The 8,287-nt window shown below is 36.7% G+C and overlaps 1 non-coding gene and 1 pseudogene across 1 annotated transcript; both read right to left on the bottom strand.

The window, feature by feature from the left end:
- Positions 1-6,709: 6,709 nt before the first annotated feature.
- On the bottom strand, positions 6,710-7,619 carry LOC103744590 (annotated as a pseudogene).
- LOC115072584 lies at positions 7,590-7,696 on the bottom strand. The gene has a single exon (XR_003851629.1). It is a non-coding gene; the product is annotated as a U6 spliceosomal RNA (small nuclear RNA).
- Between the last annotated feature and the right edge of the window lie 591 nt (positions 7,697-8,287).

Raw genomic sequence — 8,287 nt, 5'->3', positions numbered from 1 at the left:
GTTAGTAAAGATGATAGCACAGCCAGATATCTGCTTCTTGTGGCCAAACAGAGTTTCAGGTACAAAGGTCTCTGTACACTCTAGCAACCTAGCACACTGCACTCTATCAATAAACTTTCCCCATTTCATACACACCAGGGCCCTTTATTTTCTTTCCTTTTTAGCCTTTGAGCTGCTGGATTTATTCACATGTTTTGGAAATTAACCTGCTTCTCTAAGACTGTGTATGGTTCGCAAATATTTTTCTCCTTCCATGGGTTGCTGTCTCTGTTGATTTTCTTTGTAGAAGCTCTTTATTTTGATGTACTACATTTGTCTGATTTCCCTTTCTTGTCTGTATCTTTGATGTTTTTGCATGAATTCATTACCAAAATGTTGTCATAATATGTTTTTCCTATGCTTTATTCTAGGACTTTTATGATTTTGAGTTTTACATTTATTTTCCGACCCATTGTGAAATGATTTGATATATACTGTATAATTAACCTAATTTCATTTTTCTGCATGTGTGCTTTTGTCAGCATCATTTATTCTAGGGACCCTCTTCTTCCTATTGGAAAATAGGAATTATAGAGTGGTCAAGCTCTCTGTGTCTGTTTTCACGTGAATATTGTTTTAACTATTATAGCTTTTAAATGCATGCAATGCACAAAAATTCAATGAAAATATACATTGAAAAAAAAACTTTGAAATCAGAAAAGATGATCCCACAAGCATTGATCTATAGGACTGATAGCAGCTCACACTAGCCAGATAGTTACTATCAAAAGAACAACCACAAAAGACATGTGCTGGTGAAGATGTGAGGAAAGCAAAACCCTTGTACATGGCTGGGTGGGACTGAAAACTGATGCAGCCATTATGGAACATAGTCTGGAGATTTCTCAAAAAATAAAAATAGAATACAGATGTGATCCAAGAATTCCATGTATGGTTTTTATTGAAAGTAATAAAATGAGTGTCTTTTGAGAGTTTATCTGGAGGTTCTTAAAGAGCAGCATGGCCACTCCTATAGTCCTGATCAAATAATGCCTTTCATGTGTCAGGGAAGGTTATCAGGAGTGATGGGCATGGAGTCATGAGGGAGGAAAGGACCATTTGCATGATCAGCCAGTTCAACATAGTCTACTGCAGAGATCAGTGAAATGACAGATGTTGCAGACAAAGTACCCTAACATCTTAAAATTAGGATCTGGAAGAAATATTGGCACTCCAATGTTCATTGCAGAACTGTTCAGAATATCCAAGATATGGAAACAACCTCAATGCCCATTAATGAATAAGTAGATAGACTGAGTTATAATAGAGTATTATTCAGCCTTAAAAAATAAGGAAACTCTAATATGCAACAACATGAAAACACTGGGCTAAATGAAATAAACTATGACCAAAGGACAGTTCTGCATGATTCCACGTATATGATGTACATAAAGTAGTTTAATATAGAATCCAATTAGATGATGGTTACTGAACCTGTGGGGGAGAGTCTCTTCACCACTGGATATAGGCACCATTGTGCAAAGTAAATCAATTTTGGATATCTGTTATGCAGTAATGTCTGAATAGTTAATAGTATTGCATTATAAATTGTGTGTGTGTGTGTGTTTAGTCTTAAATTGTCTACCTACTACAATGAAAGGAAAGCTCCCTATTACTTCTCCTTTCTTACCACTGTAAAATAGCAGTTTTTCCTTTTTTCTATTTTCCCAGCCCAGTCTCTACCTCTGTGTTTATATTTATTTTCTTATCTGTACTATTGATATCAATCCCCTAGAGACAATCTTTCTGAATTAGCCACAGAGTGATCTTGTACATACCTTTGCTTGGTAGTCTTAAAGATATTAATTTAAGTCACGTACCATACTATGATTTAAAATGTTAAGTCATGAAAGGGGCCAAAATAACATGAAGAAGTGTAACATAAGTGTGCAAATCACTTCCAGGCTTTTGTTCAACCAGAAAAGGTTGACTGTAAATGCATATAAATATGGTACCACAATATATTGCTCACAGAAGACTTTGTTTATACCACTTCTCAAAGAACTGTTTGATTCATGCTAATTGCTAACTCACATTAACTTTACTTCCTTTTTTAGACTCTACAGTGTGCCAAAGCTTTAATCATTATCAGTATACCTTGCTTTTTAACCATAGCCAGCACACTAACTGATTACTTTAGCTCAATTTAAACTGCATCATAGTATGGCTAAAGAAAAATCACAGATTGTAATTAATCATTGCTTAAAGGTTTTGGTCTTTCAGAGGAGCCAGATGGCAACACAGGAGAATAGATAAGGTTTTTCGGATAAGAGGGAAAGAATTATTTTCCTCTTTCCTTGCCTTTCTGTCAGATCTAAATTTGGAAAGGTCCAATGAGGTTCTTGGCAGATATTTATTTGCAGCCTAGCTAGCGGATGGGACTGGAGCGTTGTTTGACTCCTGCTCTTCTGCCAGTGAAATTCTGCAGTCGTTTACAGCCAGAGGCCTGCTCTTCATGGGCAAGAAGAGTTTCAGGTACAAGGGTCGCTACGCACCCCAGCAACCTAAAGCACTTCTCCTCATCAATTCATACACATAAGAGTCTGAATATTTTCTGTATCATTCACACGCCTTCTCAGATGAATCTGGAGTAATTTTGTAATGAAGACAAGAGGAGTGATTCAGTTTTAGGTGTTAGAGATCATGAATGGCGAAGACATATGGGAGGCTTTGCACATGGTATTATGTGGGTTGGGGAGAAGGTACATGATACAGGTCTTAATTGAGAAGGGGTTTTCTGAATGAAAGCAGAAGAACAATAGTCTTGAAGTTCACAGGCCTGTTTGATACACACTGATATTGCCTCCATTGCCTGAAATACTGGGACACAACCGGTTGGAGAAAACCCTTCTCCACACATTACAGCGGAAAAATGCCTACTTCTACTTAGGAGAAAGTTAGAAGTCACATCCTGTAAGTTGAAAGAATGATTGATAATAGCACATGGGAAAGAGATGTGAGGAACACTGGGGAAGGTAAGGAGAAATTCCTGGGAAGGAAATTTTGATAGATTGCAGAGTGGCAATGGTAACTTCCTAGTATCTTGGAGAAAGATGAACAAGCTCGTGCTACGAGGGTGACGTTCCATGCTCTGATGTAATTGAAGTGTACCTTAGTAACAGTAGCACTTATTATTTCAAATTAAAACAAAGATATTGTCAAGATTTATATTTAAAAGTACAATTAATATGCCTTGATTATCATGATAAGTATTCCATTGTACCATCTTATTTAATTTTTATGTAGTGACTATTGTTATTATCCACAAATCAGGGCCAGGGAAGAAGAGCAATTTTCCTAAAGTCAAAGACAACAAGTGGAAACATTAGAACTTAATCATAGGCAGCTTGAATTCAGAGAAGTTATTCTGAATCACAGCTGCTTCTGCCATATTGGAAATCCCAATGTTCCTCATATTTTAATATAAAATGTTTCCTTCTCTCTAAAAAAATACTCATATTCAGACCTCCTCCCTCTTCCCCACCCTCACCTTACTACCCTCCACCCAACTTCATATTCTCTACTATTGTTTATCTTTTTAAAAGGCCTATCGAGTGTACTTTGTATTTCCTAAATGCTCTTGGGTATGGGTCCAACCTACTAGAGTTCACAACCTTAATGAAAACACTAACTTGTACATATCCCAGGATCTATCAATTGCCAACATAGCCTCAAATAGTGGCACAGATGTTTTAGGGGTAACTAAGCACCTTCTGATTGGATTTAAGGCCCACTTTACAAAATATAGCACATACCTGGCATTGTTATCAAGGCTAAGAACCTGCGACTAGACAGGTCACAGGTCATATGGGGGAACCTACTACTATTATTCTGCTAAATAAACAGACTTAGCCAACTCCTAATGACTAATTGTTATACCCATAGATTAGAGCATCTGTCACCTCTCACCAGAGAAGCTGCTTCTTGAAGCAGAAAGAGATTAATATAGAGACCCTAAACTAGTCAATTGAAAAGAATAAGAGACTTTGGAATGCTCAGCCCTAAACAGGTTTTCCTTTTTAAGCTACATTCCAGGTTATCAGTGTTGTGGAATATGGGCTTCTCCTGCATAGGACTCTCCCAGCCTCACTGGAACACAGCTGACAATGCTAAAAGCATAAAATGCTAAAATAACATTGAAATTGGAATACTTGTAATAAGGCTAAAATTGACAATTTTAAAAATAGAAATCCTAAACCACTTGGAGTTTCACTGGTGTGAATTTTAAAAATTATATGTTTTTTGAGATTCACACATGAATCTTTTATTTTCATAATTTCTTCCCCTCCCAGTCCCCTTCTAACTCCTCACATGTGCCTATCACCCACAAGTGCTTGTCCTCATCTTTGATTATTATCATTATTATTATATATGCACACATACATTTATAAATATACATAGTTCACTGAATCTATTTAGTGGTACTCCTGTGTACCTCTGTTTAGGGCTACATACTTGGAGCTCACCCCTGGAAAAACTCATTTTTTTAAAAAATCTTCACTGAAAAAAGTGGACAAATTCTAATTTATTATATCAAAGATGAGAAAATGGGGTGAAGATAAATGACATTTATATGCCTGTTTTGTATTACAGACCTTCTAATTCATATGCATAATCTAATTGAAATCTCATAAAAATTTTGAGGCATGAATATAAACAGAGAAACTAAGTTCTTTTGGAAAAATTAAGTCCACACTACTAGCAAGTAACAGGGCTAAAATTTTCTTTTAAATGGAAACCAAAATATTCAGTCTTTTATTTCAAAATCCCTTATTTCCATTTTAAATAAGCTTGCCTAAAATGTAGAAAGACCAGCACAAAATACATTCTACTGATTTACTATTCATTTGGTAACATTTTTAGCTATAATAATTACTAATAATAATCTGCAATAGTATGAAATACATCAGTTGAATTCAAATGTTGAAATAAGCCTACTAAATCTATAATAATAGGTTTGGATTTACCCAAAATACTGATCCAGTCTTAGAAATGAATGTAATGCTGAGGACATCTAACTTTCATATATAAAAAAAAAACAAAAACGGATAGAGCTCATTTTTCCTTTTGAGTGATAACAACTGTATCTGATACATTTGATTAGCTGGAGATTTATCAATCAAATATGCACCACTCAGATCTATATACAATGAATTTACCATAAGGCCCCTACTTCTCAAACCAAAGAGTTCTAGTGATATATGGAAACCTACATGTCTGTATATACTGTGTCTAGGAAGAGGCATGTGTGATGGTTGATTCCTGGCATATCTGGTGACATTGATTTGATCTAATAATATTCTCCTTTCTTTTAACTGTGGTGTAACTTGGATATTAGTTGTCCCTCATTGTAGGCCCAGGATGCATACATACTCAAATTAAAAATCTCAGTATGATACTATAATAACTTTTCTATAAGTTGGACATTTCTTCTGTGCTTATTTGAAGAGCTTTACTCAAAATTGGGTACTTGGGAAATCCGAGTTGACTATAAAATGAAACTTCAGTGACATTATAGAATTGGCTTCTATTAGTCCAGGCCTACTTACAGAGGAAAGGTTGAAAGCTACACAGGATTATGTCCTTCAGAAAAGCTTTCCTGTTGCTCCTAACCCAATCTATAAAATTAATGTATTACTTTTAAAGTGATGAAAGTCATGGCTAAAAGATATGTGTTATCTGTGGAAGGTCAAACACCTCCATGTCAGAATTCAGCTGTGCTTACTGATCACATTTTGTGATACAATAAGGCCTCATTTGACCTAAATTACAGGGCTCAGAGAACTGCAGTATGTGATAAAAATGAAGCAAAAAATTAAAAAATCATTATCTACCCATATTTAGGATACATTACATTTATATAGATATAGCCATCTCCTAAACATCTGCTTTCTTCTAAAACATTCTTTAAAGATTCATTTTGTTCCTCTTGATATTTTGAATTCAATATTCAATATTGAAAATAATATTTGTTTTTCCTGTTTTTGTTAGTGTATTTTGAGACCAAGTCTTACTCCATAGCCCAAGCTGGCTTTGAACTCAGAATCCTCCTACTTCAGCCTCCCAACTGCATCATCATATCTTGCTAGAAAGAAGGCTTTTTGTGAGTGAAATTTTTCTGTACTATGGCTCAGGAGTAAGATGTTTCTTTGGGGAACTGACAGATGAAGGGAAACCTTTGGCATTCAAATTAGATTCTGAGTTCTCTGTTGTGCCATTTTGTGCTAGTTTGTTGCAATTAGTTGAAGAAAGGTCTGAGGAGGATGAAGAAATTCTCAATATCTGGTCTGTTCCTATTCTCAAGATTAGGACTGCACACAAATAAACTCAAGGCCTGACCACTTTGAATGCAGTGGAACAACTTGGAAGACAATCAGTTTGTGTCAAGTCAGGCTGTTGTGACTTCCCTCCTGGGCCCTTGTATTGGAGTTCTGAGGAAGAATGGCCACTGTAGGTGAGAGGTTAGTAGGGTACCACAAGGGTGGAAGTAGAAACTGTCAACATCATCCTATAGATGACATGACTCCATCTTTACAGAGAGCAGAGCCAAGTAATTCCCTAATGATTTCTGGGTAGCTGGGCTTGTCTACTTGTATAACTTACAGTAGAAACTACATCTTTTCACTATGAAATCTATATACTGCATAGATCCAACAGGTGGGAAATTAGACTAGCAGAACACATGGTCATCAAAGATTTGCTTCTCTCTTGCTGGGAAGACCTTGCCATAAATTGGACAGTTAAGAAAACAGGCCTCCATATGCTGCTGCTCCAAGGAATGATCACAGATTCCATCAAAGTCTGACTTGCAGATGAGACATTTTGGTCTGGGAGCAGAAATTTCTTGGATACCAGTGTGTGGGTTTCCATAGACAAGGCCTGGCTTTTGCCAAGCATCTCCTTGAGCTGAAGGAGGCCCTTGATATAGCAGAGTCGACATTGAGACCCATGTGACTAAGCAATCTGTTGTTCTCCTTCTTCAAGAGATCATTTTCTTTGTCTAATCTTTCCCTCTTCAAGACATCACATATAATCTTGTCGCTTAGTCTTCTCGACAGTTCAACGTTCTTTTCTATTAACTCCTGCTTTTTCTTCCTTGGGGTACTTTTCTCAGCGTCATCTTGCCCGTAGTTTGCTCGAGGTTCTTCTGGTGCTCCTTCTGTTCAGTTAAACTGAGAAAAAGTTAGCTGTTTTCATTTTGGGGATGTTGCTACTACTCTTTCTTATCTTGGTCTCTTAGAACAAGCGTCTCCATTTCTTTCTCTTGAGTTGTTAGCTGGCCCTGCAGCTGATCCCCTCTGACTCCCATCTACTCATTTTCTGGGGATATCTTCTGGTTGTATTCTTTCAGTTGAAGCAGTTCAGTCTCCCAAAAGGTCTTCTTGCTCTTCCACTTTCTGTTCTAACTTCTTACTGATGCTCTGTAGAGTTTCTAGCTCCTCCTGCGTCCTCTGGAGCTCAGCTGACCTGTCTGAGTTCTGCTTCTGGAGGCTGGCACAGTTATCTTTCAGCTCCTTGTTTTCCTCTGTGAAGCTCCCGGCTGTACTGCTGAAAATATGGAATGGTTCACGAAATTGCATGTCCTCCTTGCATAGGGGCCCATGCTAATCTTCTCTGTATCATTCCAATTTTAGTATATGTGTGCTGAAGCAAGGACTGAAGATAATATTTGTACTAAAGACATTTAAATCATTATTACTTTTCCTTACAAAGAAATAGTTAGGTTTGGAGAGATGGCTCAGTCAGTAAAGTACCTGCTACATGAGAATGAACTCAAATCCCCATAACTCACATAAAAATCTGGGTGTGATTGTGCAGCTCCATCACTGGTGTGTGAGGGTGGGGGTGGGGGTGGTGCTTTCAGAGATACCAAATCCCCAGAGCTCACTGGCCAGTCTAGCCAGTGAATATCAACTTCAGTCTCAAAATACACTCCTACACATGAAATAAAATTAATAAATTAAAAAAATATACATACACACAAAAAATCAACAAATTTTTAAAAATGAGTTATATTTGAGGAGGAAGCATAAAAATTTACATCATGTTAATTAGTAGAGGTGATAAACATTACCACTGAAATTTACCCAATGACTTTATAGACATACACAGGTGCCAAGGATCTGAATGCAACCTATTATGACTAGTAATAATCAGATACATAAAGGTTAGCAATGCATGCGCCAACATCTCAGTGTTATTAGAAAAAGCAATGAATCTGTAAGAAGCAGTATACTTTAAAATGAAA

This window comes from Nannospalax galili, unplaced genomic scaffold (assembly GCF_000622305.1).
Source record: "Nannospalax galili isolate Female #2095 unplaced genomic scaffold, S.galili_v1.0 scaffold1163, whole genome shotgun sequence".
NCBI lineage: Eukaryota > Metazoa > Chordata > Mammalia > Rodentia > Spalacidae > Nannospalax > Nannospalax galili.
Note: the sequence above shows the minus strand (reverse complement) of the source record. Positions and strands in the feature narration are given on the sequence as shown.